The following is a 14479-nucleotide window of genomic DNA, read 5'->3' as shown; positions in this document are numbered from 1 at the left end:
ACAAGGACCCAGTGCTTTCCTGCTCTGCTCTCACATTTCAAAGGCGTTATAATCTTATTTTCAAATGCTGATTTGGTTTGAATGGATGAGGATGTGAGCAGTGGCAGCATGTGTAGTGTGGGTACCCATCATTCCCTGCTGCTCCATTTGCATAGTCCTTGTGATGTCCCATGAGCACTGAAGTCCCTGTGAGGCATGGAGCTAGTGAGACTCAGGGTCTGAAGGAGCTAAATGAGGTGTTGCACCTCTCAAGGCTGGAGGTGACAGCTCAGGGTAGCTACACATTCCATGTGGACCAGAGCTTGCTTTGAATGCAGACAAAAGGCAATGCCAATCTAAGAAATACAAACAAGCAGGGAAGCTTGTCATGACCCATCTTTTATTTCATTGTCAGTAAAAGCTTTGTCTTGCAAGTGAAAAGATCTGAGTTTGATCACCCAGTGCTCATGTTAAAGCGCTGACTATGGTAGTGACTCTGTTATTGTAGCACTAGAGAGGTGGAAACAGAATTACTGGGGTTTGATAGCCGTATAATTCGTCTAGTTGTGGGGACACTGTCTACAAGCAGGTGGATTGCCTTACAGAGGAATGCCTAAGATTTCCTCTGACCTCCACATGCATGCACACAAGAGCACATACACATACTCCCACCCACAGCCCCACATGAAAAGGGAGAAAGGAAGCCCTAGGTTAACATATAGGACCATCTCTTTCCAGTCATTTGGCATTTGTCAGTGATTTGAAAGTAGAGGGTGTTGGCAGGATGTATGAAGATCAAAGCTTTAAATGGTGTCAGTGTTGTGCAATGTTTCTACAATTCGGTAAGAATGAAGTAGGCATGCATGAGCTGTGCAGTAGATTCTGCATACTCATCAAATCCTCTTACACCAGTTTAGAACTGACACTGGGGCAGGGCTGCCCTCCAGTATATGTTTGCCTTATAAAAATAAGAAGTGGGTCAGATGTGACCCATGGTCTACAGTTAGCTCCTTCCTGATTTAACTATTATTTTACTTTGATTAAGAAATATCAGACTGAGGGGAGATGGTACCTTACAGTACTGAGGGAGAGTAAGCAACAGCTATTCACTAAATGCCTACTAGAAGTTAGGCAAGTTTGTTGCCATGAAAAATATCTAGTTTGTTGGGGCATCTGATATAAGTATATGCCACATCAATGAAACCTTGGTAAAAAGGAAAAAAGATATACAAATCCATAGATGGAAAGCCTTAATGTAAACATAGAAAAACTCCTAAATTTGTCTACAGATCATATGCAATTTAAATCAAAGTTCCTGGATATTTTTCTTCTGAGATTTGAGTATAAGACCTTGAAATTAGCATAGAACAACAGAAAGGATTGAAAATGGTGTAGATAGCTTTGGGGCTGTACTATGGAAACACCTGAGATTAGCTGCACTTCTCAAAAAGATAAACTAAGAGAGTGATGTGGTTTCCGGTCTAGAAAAAGGAACTGGTAAAACAGAGAAGAAACTTCAGGACTAGATCCAGCTATGTGTGGAGCTGGAAGAAAGGACGAATGACCTACCATCACCCTGCAGTTAAAGTGAGATTACAACCTCATCCCCATCCCAACAGGAAATGCCAGCTGAATTGAAGAAAAACACACAAAGACAAAAAGGATTGGTGCTTTTCACAGAAACTCAAACTGGCATGGCAGTGCCAGGTGGGGGTTAACTCAGAGAACTCACAATAACGCAAACTATTGCTGTCACTCTAGGATGGCCCCAGAACATGTTGATGAGGTTCTGTTTCTGAAGACATCACACACGTTGGTCACTCAGTATGGAGAAATGAAGCTGGCACTGAGCAGGAAGCTCCATCTCTGCTGGCTAGCTTCCCTAGTCCTACCCAGTTGTGAATTCTGAGTGACAATAACAACTGACCTGTCAAGTAGCTCTCATTGGTGCAATTACAACATGGGTGTTCTGAAGTAACCAGTTACTTTGTGATTGGATTTAAGGCCTGCTTCCCAGGAGGGAACTCATCCTTGGCCAAGAGCCTGTGGTTGGGGGGCAGGGAGGTCATAGGCCCCAGAGATGAGTTTACCCTGAGTATTTTGCTAAATATACATATTGTCAAACTGTAATAGACAGAAGGGCATCAGAACTATAGTGAGAGGGTGTTCCAGGGAGTGAAGCATAAAATGAAAAACCAGTTTGATCTGGAATATATCAAAGCCATTGGAGAAAAGTGGGTGAAGATGAACCAGAGATTTTCAGAACCTGAGAGTCCCACAGTGTGCGAAATTGATTTCAGCCTCTGCACTGTTGGGAACCAGAGACAGAACAACCAACCACATGCTGCTGTTCTTTCTATCTGATTTCCTGAGGCAGGGCTTCACTAATATATATATTAGAGTGAAAATTCAGGAGTTGGCAAGCAGGTAGAACAATTGAAATTCTCATTTATTGCTGATATAATTTATAATAGCATAAAATTGGAAGCAATTTAAATATTTTGACAATATTTTTTAATCAATGTACATCTTTAATTAACCAATCAGTAAATCAAATGAATCTAAAACTATCTACCTCTACTACCTATATATATATATATATATATCTGTGTATGCACATATACTATAATGTATACATAGTGCTAAATTATATAATGGAATTTCAGCTATTGAAATAATAAATTTGAGTGACAAGTGCCAAAAGCATATGGGAATGTAAGGAGGTAAGACAAAACCATTGCCGAGTACTAAATACATTATGTCTTTTTTTTTTGTGGGTGCAGTGAACTTTATTGATGGTATCCAAGAGAGTAGGGAGGGCTCTCTAGGCCCCTCCTGTTATTATGGGGATCTGGGGTGGAAATTGTGAGGGAGATGCTCAGTATTGGGGACCGAGTTGGGATAGGGACTCCTCAACAACCAAGGGCCTGTCTCTTGCTCTCACTGTCCTTGCTGGGGTGGGTGGTCCAGGGTTTCGTACTCCTTGGAGGCCATGTAGGCCATGAAGTCCACCACCCTGTTGCTGTAGCTGTATTCATTGTCATACCAGGAAATGAGCTTGACAAAGTTGTCATTGAGAGCAATGCCAGCCCCAGCATCGAAGGTGGAAGAATGGGAGTTGCTGTTGAAGTCGCAGGAGACAACCTGGTCCTCAGTGTAGCCCAGGATGCCCTTCAGTGGGCCCTCAAATGCCTGCTTCACCACCTTCTTGATGTCATCATACTTGGCAGGTTTCTCCAGGCGGCATGTCAGATCCACGACGGGCACATTGGGGGTAGGAACACGGAAGCCCATGCCAGTGAGCTTCCCGTTCAGCTCTAGGATAACCTTGCCCACAGCCTTGGCAGCACCAGTGGATGCAGGGATGATGTTCTGGGCCGCCCCACGGCCATCACGCCACAGTTTTCCAGAGGGGCCATCCATAGTCTTCTGAGTGGGCAGTGATGACATGGACCGTGGTCCCAGCCTTCTCCATGATGGTGAAGACACCAGTAGACTCCACGACATATTCAGCACCAGCATCACCCCATTTGATATTAGCGGGGTCTCGCTCCTGGAAGATGGTGATGGGCTTCCCATTGATGACAAGTTTCCCACTCTCGGCCTTGACTGTGCCGTTGAATTTTCCGTGGGTGGAGTCATACTGGCACATGTAGACCATGTAGTTGAGGTCAATGAAGGGGTCGTTGATGGCAACAATCCCCAGTTTGCCATGTGGAGAGCAGATGGCAGCCCTGGTGACCAGTCACCCAATACGGCCAAATCCGTTCACACTGACCTTCACCATTTTGTCTACAGGACAAGGCTGGCACTGCACAAGAAGATGTGGCTGTCTCTGGAACAGGGAGGAGGAGAGAACCCATTATGTCTATTTAAGAAGAATTTTAGAAACTCATAACCATAATGTATTTGAATGCATATATCAGTGTTGTGCAGGAGTTTCCTCCAAGATTGTAGAGGAATTTTTTAAGATCATATGATGTGATGGAGAAGTGAACCAACAGTATATTTTAAGATAGAATGTTTATAAAGAGGTGCAAACAATGGGATGTTCTAGGGAGAGGTGAAATATTCCATCCCACAGGGAAACTCCATTAAGATAGGAAATAACTCAAAATAGCTGAAGTCCCTGAAACTGACAAGATTCTTTAGACTCTTCCTCCGCCAAGATGGTTAAATCAACTGAGCTACTGGACAGGACACTCTCCAGCCTATTGTATTGATCTGTCTGCAGTGTTCCACACTTCCAGGTTTTATGAGCTGTCACCCATGCTGAGGAAGGCCCTTAGTGAGTCAGTCTTGAGTCATTTCTGCTCCTATAAGTAACCTCTCACCCACATTCATGTAAATAACCCATTATAACTCATTGGTTCACTAAGCTGGCCTTCCATGCTCTTCATACTTTGGTTTATGGCCAGTTCCCTATCTAGGGTCAGTAGAGCTTTATTCATGGCCCCCACCGGAAAAGTGGTGCACAACAATTTGTATTTAGACAAAGCAGAAAAAAAAATAAGAAATCCATGCTAGAACAAGAACCACACAATTGTAAATATAGAGGAAAGATCATGAGAAGGGCAGGGAACATAAATTAGCCCCATTCTGTAATATTTTATTTCTAAAAATGAAAAGATTTGAGGCAAATACTGCAGAAAACTAGGATTTGGTCAGGTTAATAGACAAATACACAACTGTTTAACTTTATGTGTGTGTTTGTCTTTGAAAATACTCCATAGTATAAGTTTGAGATGGCCTCTGATGTCAGCCTTTCATGTATTTTATTATTTTGCAAAATTGATGTTTTCTCATTTCCTTTAATGCAAAATTACAGAGGTAAGTCTTTTTTTTCTGGCTTTAATTCTTGTTGGGGCTTCAATATTCTCAAGGCACATACTGGCAACAGTATATTAATTACTTTTCTTGTCTTACTAAGTCAATACCTGACAAGAGGCACCTTAGGGGAGAGAGTTTCTTTTACCTCAATCATGGTGGGAAGGCACAGTGCAGGAGTGGAGGCAGCTGAAAATGCTTCCCCTACAAACAGGAAGCAGAGGGCAGACAGGAAGCTTCACCAGGATACAAAGGCTCAGGCCAGCCCTTACTGATTCCTTCCTCCAGGGTAGCTCTGCCTCCTAAAGGTTTCAGTGCTCTTAACCAGTGCCATCAGCTGGGGACAATTGTCCAAACGTGTGAGCCTTTGGGGGACATGATACATAGAATACTACAATACTAAATGATTAGAGTACTAGGAATCCTATCACTCCCAATAATTCAGCAAGGAACTGACATGGTATTTGTCTTAAGCCACAAGAGGGATCATCATGAGACTGATGAAGAGTCATGAAGAGTTCTAAATCTCTGAGTGTTGCCTTATGACAACCAGGTAGCAAATCTTTGCTTTCTTGGCTAGACCCTGATATTGTAATTCTGTTCTCCACAATCCACATGGTACTGCACTAACCTGAATGCTTTCTTAAAACCATAGGGTTTAATTTTTGTATATTTTGTTTTATGAAAGAACCAATTTCTTTTCTTTTTCATTTTCCAATTTTTTATTAGGTATTTTCTTCATTTACATTTCAATTGCTATCCTAAAAGTCCCCTATACCCACCCCCTTTGCTCCCCTATCCACCCACTCCCACTTCTTGGCCCTGGCGTTTCCCTGTACTGAGGCATATAAAGTTTGCAAGAACAAGGGGCCTGTCTTCCCAATGATGTCCAACTAGGCCATCTTCTGCAACATATGCAGCTAGAGACACAAGCTCTGGGGGTACTGGTTAGTTCATATTGTTGTTCCACCTATAGGGTTGCAGACCGCTTTAGCTCCTTGGGAACTTTCTCTAGCTCCTCCACTGGGGGCCCTGTGTTCCATCCAATAGCTGACTGGGAGCATCCACATCTGTATTTGCCAGGCACTGGGATAGCCTCACAAGAGAGAGCTATATCAGGGCCCTTTCAGCAATATATTTCTGGCATATGCAATAGTGTCTGCGTTTGGTGTCTGATTATGGGATGGATCCCACGGTGTGGCAGTCTCTGGATGGCCCATCCTTTTCTCTTAGCTCCAAACTTTGTCTCTGTAACTCCTTTCATGGGTGTTTTGTTCCCCATTCTAAGAAGGGGCAAAGTGTCCACACTTTGGTCTTCATTCTTCTTGAATTTAATGTGTTTTGCAAACTGTATCTGGGGTATTCTAAGTTTCTGGCCTAATATCCACTTATCAGTGAGTACATATCATGTGTTTTCTTTTGTGATTGGGTTACCTCACCAAGGATGATACCCTCCATATCCTTCCATTTGCCTAGGAATTTCATAAATTCATTCTTTTTAATAGCTGAGTAGTACTCCATTGTGTAAATGTACCACATTTTCTGTATCCATTCCTCTGTTGAGGGACATCTGGGTTCCTTCCAGCTTCTGGCTATTATAAATAGGGCTGCTATGAACATAGTGGAGCATGCGTTCTTATTACCAGTTGGAACATCTTCTGGGTATATGTTCTGGAGAGGTATTGCTGGATCCTCTGGTAGTACTATGTGCAATTTTCTGAGGAACTGCTAGACTGATTTCCAGAGTGGTTGTACAAGCTTGCAATCTTACCAACAATGGAAGAGTGTTCCTCTTTCTTCACATCCTTGCCAGCATCTGTTGTTACCTGAGTTTTTGATCTTAGCCATTCTGACTCGTGTGAGGTGGGATCTCAGGGTCGTTTTGATTTGCCTTTCCCCGATGACTAAGGATGTTGAACATTTTCGTAGGTGCTTCTTAACCATTTGGTATTCCTTAGTTGAAAATTCTCTGTTTAGCTGTGTTCCCTATTTTTAAATAGAGTTATTTTATTCTCTGGGGTCTAACTTCCTTCCTTATCTTTTTTGATAACTTTTGGTTTAAGTCGATTTTATTAGATATGGCTACTCCAACATGTTTTTTGGGACCATTTTCTTGGAAGATTGTTTTCCAAGTCTTTTACTCTGAGGTAGTAGTGTCTGTCTTTGTCATTGAGGTGGGTATCCTGTATGCAGCAAAATGTTGGGTCCTGTTTACATATCCAGACTGTTAGTCTACGTCATTTTATTGGGGAATTGAGTTCACTGATATAATGAGATATTACACACCAGTGATTGTTGCTTCCTGTTATTTTTTGTGGAATTTATGGTGAAATTATGTTTGTGTGGCTATCTTCTTTTGGGTTTGTTGAAAGAAGATTACTTTCTTGCTTTTTCTAGGGTGTAGTTTTCCTCATTGTGTTGGAGTTTTCCATCTATTATCCTTTATTGGGCTGGATTTGGGGAAAGATATTGTGTAAATTTGATTTTGTCATGGAATACCTTTGTTTCTCTATTTATGGTAATTGAGAGTTTTGCTGGGTATAGTAGCCTGGGCTGGCATTTGTGTCCTTTCAGGGGACAGTCCTGTGAATATCTTTTGTGCTATCATTTCCTTGCTTTTCTGCTCATCCATCTAGTACAGGGTGGGTGATGAATCACCTACTCACTCTTATTCACAACTTTGAAGTAAGCACTTACATAGAGAGGGCTGGAAACAGGGTCCTCAAAAGGGCCAGGGCAGGATGAGGAGAGAGGGGATTAGTAAACCAAGTTCTTACTAAGTAAAATCTAAACAAATTCATACCTGACAACTGATCTTTCCAATAGGAGCTTGAGGCTGCATTCATCTCATTTGGTCGAGAACTTTCTTAATGTGCACAATATCCTGCGATCAGTCCTCAGCATCACTGAAAAGTGGGCATAATGGTACAGACCTGTAATCCTTGTACTGAGGATGTAGAGGCAGGAAGATCAGGGATTCAAGCTGTATTCTGGGATATACAAGACTCTGTGTCAAAAGCAAAATACAAGAAAGCAAAGGAAGGTAATACTCCAGTTCTCCAGGGTAATTTCCTGTTAGAGCAATAGCCTCAAGGTGAGCTTGCATCTGGCGACTCGTGGAAGTTTCATTGTTTTGGGGAACTTCAAAGGAGTCATGCACTGAATCTGAATGCAGTATTTTATACTAGAAACAGAACTCTTAGTTGTGAGATAATTTATTATTTGATAGTTAAGACAAGCAATGTGTTCAATGTTCTTTTGTTTTAGAAGACAGAACAAATTGCAGTTCTTTGTGATTTCAAATATTTACTTGTAACATACTGTATTTTCTTGATTAATTTTGGAATATAGCTAGTAATTTTGTTTTTTTCACTGCTGGGGAACAAACCTAGGGCCTTATGCATGTTAGACAAGCACTTTATTACAGATCTTAATGCTTAGCACTTTTAATTTTGTATTTGACCCATCGTCTCACTAAATTGTCTACACTTACCTTGTCACTTACTCAGCCTCCCAAGTAGCTAGGATTAGAAGGAAGCACCCCTCGGCCTCTGTTCAGCTACAGTTGGCAATTTTGTTTTCCTAATTGCTTCACCTAAAATACTAGAAAATGCACCAGATTACATTTCATCCATGACTATAATTCACCATTTTTATGATTCTCCTCTCTGGTGTGAGCCTCATCTACCTGTCTCCAGGATAACTGCAATACCTTCCTCAGTACCTCTCTGGTCCAGCCCCTAATCTTCTAAAACCATTCACCACACAGTAGCCAGACAGAGAGATCAGACTATCCCTTCAAATGGAACAGCAGACTCTTATCTTACCATTAAAGGGAATCTTAACATCATCTTCTTCCTGGGCACTCTGAGAAGACTGGCTTTCTTGTTCATTGTCAAACTTGTGAAGCTTCTGCCTTTAATCACAGTTTCTTAGATACCTGTATGATTGTGTTCTAACTTCCTGTAGGTGTCTTCTCAAGTGTCACATCATCAGCAAGTATGTCCAGGGTAAATTACTTACTTAATAGCACTTTTGTTAATCTCCTTTCACCAAATTCTTTAATCCCTACCAATTTTTATACTTAATAACACTTAACTTCTCTTGGTAATACATTTAAGTGTTCCTTATGATCTCTTACCATATGAGAGAGAGCAGAGCCCAACACAACTACAGAGGGAGGTCAATGGTGTAAAATCCTAGTCATATAGAGTCATTCCTCTCACTTCCCACTAATAACACTGTGTGTGTGTTGGTGTGTATAGGCATNTGCATGCATTTGTTTGTTTGTGTGTGCCTATGCACATGTGGAAGTTGTTCTGTGGCAGACATTTTATTTAGCTTTGGAAAAGCCATGGCTCTTTTCCTCATTAGCTGGCAGCAAAGCAGGTGGATTTATAGGCTCTGAAGGCAGTTAGATAATTGTCCTTCCTGCAACTCCCACTGAAATCTCTGGGAAGCATAAAAATTGGTGCAGAGATCCAATAACACTGAAACACGGGACTTTCAAATAATAGACTGCTAGACATGCAGAAGAACTTCGTTAACCACAACACAGATGGGGCCGGGTTGACAAGCCATTAGTGGCTGACACATACTTTGAAATTGCTGAAATGGAACAGCAGGACCAGACAGGAAAAGGTTTGGGCGCCCAGGTGTCCCACTTGGAAACTGACTGTAAGAGCTTTTTGCTAATGAAATAAAGATGAGAAATAAAATGAATATTTCCAAAGATTTAGAGCATTTATTATCTTATAACATGACTTAACATTCTGTGCCAGGCAATATACTCTTTCATTTTATCAAACGTCTTTGTCTATAAGGTGTATTTATAATCTTTAATGGAGTATTTTATGTAGAAGATGTAATAGGGGGTGGCTCTTTACAAGAATTTTGAGTTGAATATTTTTGGTCTATACTTTCTGTAGATGTATTGTGACTTACATTCTTGTATCAGGTGTGTCTGGCATTTTTGCTGATGTTGTGTGGCAATCTTAAGATGAAAAGAGGCTTTCCTACTATGCCATGACTTTGGGCCAATTCAGAGTAGAGGCTTGCTAGAGAAGGCTTCCAATCCATGTGGCCAATATTTTCTGTGGGTGATCATCTCTGTCTCAAGAGCAACTCCTTGTGTGGACAAATGGAGTCACAGGCTGAGGAGCAGTTAGTCTGCGACTTTCTCATTATCCTATTGCAATATTCAATAATTTTACTATTGAGCTTTCATTTTCTAATTGTAGCCTGAGAGGTCAATGGCGGATAAATGTGTGATAAATGTGTGATATGAGTGTGGAAATCTTTTGCTCATTCATATGCATGTAGCATAATATGCTTACCTTATACCTAGGTCCTTGCTCTCAGAAGAACTCAAATTTGTTTTAATGTTTTGCTATTGCAGTCGTAAGTATTCTATACGTCTGAAATTGGTTGTCTTCCATGTGAAGCCTGCTACCCACAAAGTCCTAGTATGATCAGAAGGGAGGCATTCAGTCTTGCTTCTATATAGTCCTCGTTGATGCTCCATGAGCAAAGAACTCTAGAGGAACACACTGTGTGAGAGTTAGTTAGACTAAAGGAGAGTAGGAGTGTGTTGTGTTTACAGGTGAACATGTAGACAAGATATCACCTACAAGAACCCATTCTAAAAAGCATGACCAACTAGGGGACACTAGTATATCCTGTCATACTATTGTGGACTGGATCATGCTTCTCTAAAACCATATGTTCAATATTAACAGAAGTGGCACATGCCTTTAATCTCAGCTCTTGGAAGGTAGAGACAGTGGAACATCTGAGTTCATGGCCAGCTTGGTCTACAAAGAAACCATTCTTGTCAATTCATTCATCTTAGATGTGTAGCCTACAGAATCATGAGAAAGTGTCTCTGTTTTTAGCCCTTTAATCTACTATTTGTCATGTCAGTGTAGCAAAGTGAAACACAATTAATTCTATGTATCAGCATATGCAAATGTGCTGTGCATAAAATACACTGTGTATTATTAGTTCATTTGTTGAAATTCTGATACAGTATATGAGGCTGGTGTAGAGGTTTATACTCTGGAGTGTGGCGACACTGGCAGGAGCATGTGCAGGAAGGAGTCCTCACATGTGTGTTCTGGCAGGAGTCGAGAGAGACAAGTCTCATGAGAACTACGTTAATCTCTTCCAAGGCCAACACTTATCATACACAGCAAGTTGAGACCAGCCTGGATTACACTGCAAGTTCCTGTCTCAAAAAGCAAAAGAAATACACAAAAATGTATTTGGATTTAAGCATCCTCTATTCCACATATTTAAGGCTTCCCATATTTTTAAGATAGAATTTGATGGCAATTAAAATTTGATGATACTATTTATTTGAACGGCATGATTCAGAGAGACTTATTCTTTAGTTGTTTAAAAAATATCTACAGCCAGGTGGTGGTGGCGCACACCTTTAATCCCAGCACTTGGGAGGCAGGCAAGTGTACTTCTGAGTTCGAGGCCAGGCTTGTCTACAAAGTGAGTTCCTGGACAGCTAGGGCTACACAGAGAAACCCTGTCTCAAAATACAAACAAACAAAAACCAACAACAACCCCCCCCAAACAACAACAACCAAAAACCCCCAACCAAAACCAAAACCAAAACAAACTACCAATGAAACTATGAACTGAATAAAAATTATATCAATACATGTCATTATAGTTTATGTGTATTTCATAATCAAAATATAAGTAGAAACTTGTAAATATTCCTTTAGCTGACACTCTGTTGAATGATTTAACGTATTTCTGGTTATTGTGATAGATAATATTTTCTCTTCTCTCTCATCCAGCAGAAAGTTTTGTTTGTTTGCTTGCTTTTTTTTTTTTTTTCCTCTCTGCATGATTTTAGGCAATGCCAGGATATTGAATAGCAACTCAAAGTTGTTTATCTACACATTGTAGAGTTCTCCCTGAGTTGGGACTGATTTCCAACTGTGCTGGGTAACTCTGACTGTGTGAACTGAAGGAATATCAAGGACAGTGTGTTCAATGGCAAATCTTGCTTCCATCATTTTTGACCCAGTTTCTTCTGGTAGAAACCAAGTTTTGGCCCTGTTGTCCTTTCTCCATGATTGCGTTAACATGTTCCAGATCTGGTCTTCCTTTTCTGCTCTTCCCTCTCCCATTTCTGCCTTTTCCACAGCAGGAAGCATGTGTTTTTTTGTTTTGGTTTGGTTTTTTGTTTTTATTTTTTTGAGACAGGGTTTCTCTGTGTAGTCCTGGCTGTCCTGGAACTCACTTTGTAGACCAGCCTGGCCTCAGACTCAGGAATCTGCCTACCTCTTTCTCCCAAGTGCTGGGATTAAAGGCGTGTGCCACCACTGTCTGGCACAAGCACGGGCTTTAAAAATACAAACCAGGTTATGTCACCTCTACATACAAGCCCTGGGCCTCCCCGCTCAACACTGACACATCCAGACTCTGGCATGTGAACCATCCCCGACGTTTAATTCATTGTGGCTGAGGTCTGTCCTTCCAGAGTCATTTCAGGAGTTCCAAAGCAATCTATTTGGATGGTAAAGTGTAAGGGTGCCATGTTGATCTATCCCCTGACTTCTCCAACCTCTTTCTGTCTTACCTTCGGCTTATCTTTTCCTTAAGTTTTCTTGAAAGTAATGAGGCTGTTCTGTCTCCTCGTCCTCCTTCTTTTCTTCCAGTCACTACCAGCACCACTAGTCATCATCACCCCCCACTGCCTCCATCATCACCATTCTGCTCTCTTCCTTCTATTTCTTCTCTAAAGCAGGAGATGTTGTTCCCTCTGACACCTCTCATTCCTTGCTTCCTTCTTCAGAGGGCTCTTCCTCAGAGTCTGGCTTTCGGCAGAGACCCCCTTGGTCCTTCTGGAACTCAGTGCTCAGCTGGGCTTTCATGCCAATAGCATAGAAAGTCTCTTGCTTCCTGCCTGCTGACTTAATCAATACTTAGATGTCTCACCCTGGAAAACTCCTGTGCATAGAATGATATTTTGTTCGATTCCACTTTTAGTCTGCCATTGAAAATAAAATAAAGAAGTGTAGCTGATATGTGGATTCTAAAACTGAACTGCTGTGTAGAGAAGTGAACAGCTATGTGTGTGTGTTTAATTCACTAGAGAAAAATTCTAAAAAAGACTAAGAAGTGTGCTCAGCACAATAAACTGTTGGAAATAAAAGCAAGGACAAATGAAAACAAAAAGTATAAAAACTCTGTGATCTGTAACTGAACATATTAACTATCATAATAACCAAAATATGTTAAATCATTCAACTGAGCATCAACTGAAAAAAGATTTACAAGTTTTTACTGGTATTTTGATTATGTGATACATATAAACTACATGATATGCATTGATATAATTTTTATTCAGATCATAGTTTCATTCATAGATTTTTTAAAAAGCAACAAGAAATAATTCTTTTTGGATGATATATTTCAAAGAAATATCGTCAAATTTTATTTGCTGAATTGTATCTTAAAATGGGGTTTTAAGTATGTGTAATAGAGGGTGTTTAAATCCAGACTGTTTTTTGGTTTGCTTTACTTTTGGAGACAGGGACTTTCAGTGTAATCCAGGCTGGTCCCCTAGAACTTGCTGTGTATCGTAGAACTCACACCTCTCTTCCTGCACTTACCTTCTGAGTGTTGGCTTTACAGGTATGCGACATTACACCTGAGTCAGAACTGACGTCAACACATAAAGAGGAGCCTGGCACCGTATAACCCAACCATTTCAGCTACATGTCCCCGCTTCTTGGTCTCCTGGCTCTTCTCTTTCCCTCTCTGTGTCCCATCCCCTAAAACTCTTTTATTATGACTGGGTTCAGACTGCTTGCCCGGTTCAGTCTGGACCTTGCCTCTGGCTTTGCTCTCCCTCATATCTATAATAAGCCTTCTCCTCATATTTGGGGACAGAGGCAGAGAGAGAATCAGGGTAATGCAGTGGGAGAATGCCTCATCCCATTGTCCTGACTTTGAAGAGGGAGGAAGGTGACACAAGCCAAAGGCTGGGAATGGGCTCTCAAATCTGGAAAAACAAAACAAAACAAAACAAACTGTCGTAGGCTGTTTCCTTTCCAATTACATTAGTGCAGAGGAGGTCTGTGATTGGACAGGGAGAAGGGAGACGGAGCTGAGAGTTGCAGAGATGGGAAGCATCTCAGGGGGAGAAGGAAGATGGCTGCAGACATGAACCCGCCTTGCATTTACCAGCCCCAAGCAGCTATGATTTCACAAGGTTAGAAATATTGGGATAAAGCTTTTATTATTATCATTTGGCTCTGAAATTATTGTATTGGCATCTTGTAAATTGTGATTTTTCTCGATACTTAAGTCTGACTAACTATAAGCTTAAGGGTGTTAATTCAGCTGAGTGATGTAATGACTGACTGTGGGATGTGTGGGACGTTGTGTGGTAGCGAGAGGAACTCGGGCCCCCACTGAAGAGATGGCCAGTGGAGGGACCGCCAAGTGAAATGGCCCAGCGGGAGCCCTGTGGACTGGAGAATTGGTGGGCCGGCAGAAGCGTGGTCCGCCTCGCAGAGACGCACCGACAAACAAATAAACAAAAAACCCAAGGAAATGTACTCTCCATAGACATGTTAAGGACAGCAGCCCTGCTCACAGCTTGATTTTAGATGTTACATATAGAGTCTTTACTGTTTCAAGA

At 41.3% G+C, this 14479-nt stretch overlaps 1 pseudogene; it reads right to left on the bottom strand.

The window, feature by feature from the left end:
- Positions 1-2964: 2964 nt before the first annotated feature.
- On the bottom strand, positions 2965-3766 carry LOC110312312 (annotated as a pseudogene).
- Between the last annotated feature and the right edge of the window lie 10713 nt (positions 3767-14479).

The sequence above is a fragment of the Mus caroli genome, chromosome 1 (genome assembly GCF_900094665.2).
Source record: "Mus caroli chromosome 1, CAROLI_EIJ_v1.1, whole genome shotgun sequence".
Classification (NCBI taxonomy): domain Eukaryota; kingdom Metazoa; phylum Chordata; class Mammalia; order Rodentia; family Muridae; genus Mus; species Mus caroli.
Note: the sequence above shows the minus strand (reverse complement) of the source record. Positions and strands in the feature narration are given on the sequence as shown.